The sequence below is a fragment of the Frankliniella occidentalis genome, unplaced genomic scaffold (assembly GCF_000697945.3).
Source record: "Frankliniella occidentalis isolate FOCC.00 unplaced genomic scaffold, Focc_3.1 Scaffold132, whole genome shotgun sequence".
Classification (NCBI taxonomy): domain Eukaryota; kingdom Metazoa; phylum Arthropoda; class Insecta; order Thysanoptera; family Thripidae; genus Frankliniella; species Frankliniella occidentalis.
Window position 1 is genome coordinate 298,162 of NW_026267259.1, and position 1,314 is coordinate 299,475.

At 55.2% G+C, this 1,314-nt stretch overlaps 1 non-coding gene across 1 annotated transcript; it reads left to right on the top strand.

The window, feature by feature from the left end:
- The first annotated feature begins 890 nt into the window (after nt 1-890).
- On the top strand, nt 891-963 carry Trnaf-gaa (transfer RNA phenylalanine (anticodon GAA)). The gene has a single exon. It is a non-coding gene; the product is annotated as a tRNA-Phe (tRNA).
- The last annotated feature ends 351 nt before the right edge of the window (nt 964-1,314 follow it).

A 1,314-nucleotide genomic window follows, 5' to 3' on the forward strand; every position in this document is an offset into this window, starting at 1 on the left:
TCACCTTCCTTTTCTTGCTTGTTTCCTGGCTTAGGGGGGGGGGGGAGTTCGCCGCGTCGAACAGGGATTTCGTCGCGGGAGCCGCCTCCCTCTCCGCCTCGCCGTTGAAAGTACTCACGGGGCTCATCACCTTCCTTTTCTTGCTTGTTTCCTGGGTTAGGCTGTCGCGGGGCTCCAACGTCGCGTCGTCTGCTGGGCCGCTCTGGTCTGGCAGTCGTGCTTCTCCCTGGCCCTTCACCTGGACGTACGGTAGCGCACCGCTGCCGCTCGAGTGCTCTCCCTGCGCCAAGTCGCCGCTGCCGCTCGAGTGCTCTTCCTGCGCCAAGTCGCTGGGTTCCTCGGCGAGCGGGGCATCGCCGGCGCCGGCCGTCCCATAACCTCCCTGTGCATCAAATTCAGAGGGGTCCACATCCAAAACATCCAGTTCAGTAGCAATATCAGCGCCTTTCAGAGCCTGGCTAAAAGACCGAGGCTTTCCCTTTTCTGGGCAGGATTTCCGCAAGTGGCCCGTTTTCCCACAGATCATACAAGTGGGGGGCTGCCCTGCATACAGGACCAACGCCCTGTGACCTCCAATCGTAACATAGGACGGAATGTGCTTCCGCAGTTCAATTCTCAATCTCCTTATGCCATTCCTAACTTTAAATTCATGACTATCATCAAACATTTCATCCTGGACCAATCCAATTACGTTGCCGTACTCGGCCATCGCCATTCGCACATTCAAATTTTCCACTTCGAAGGGCAGCCTAAAGATTCTAAAGAACTGAGCTAACGGGCCGGTGGTGAGGGCGCCGGGGCCGTGTCGCGGCCGGGGCTGCGTGGGGGTATTGTCGCGTGCTGCGTGGGCGTCGAGTTGGGCGGCGAGAGTGCACGTGATGGGGGCGAGAGCCAAAATAGCTCATTTGGGAGAGCGTTAGACTGAAGATCTAAATGTCCCCGGTTCGATCCCGGGTTTCGGCACTCTTACTAGCTATTTGTACGCCAGACCACGTCTCGCGTAACAGGCTTCGCGATATCTCACGAAACACTGTTACGCTGCGACGCGCCTGGCGCACATATAGCTAGGCCTGCGGCGCTGACACCCGAGACGCCGACGGGGTAAGGAGTGTATATACAATTTTTCGAAATGAAGTCTTTTTAACGATTTAATCGACTATTTTATCATTTTCACCTCATTTTTGTCAAGAAATGCCCCCTAGCACCTAAACGGTACAAGATAGAGCCAAACGGACGAAATTTTCGATCATAGGGTTCTACTTTGACGGTTTACCCTCCTAAGCAGCCCCCCCCCCCCAAAAAAATGGATAAAAA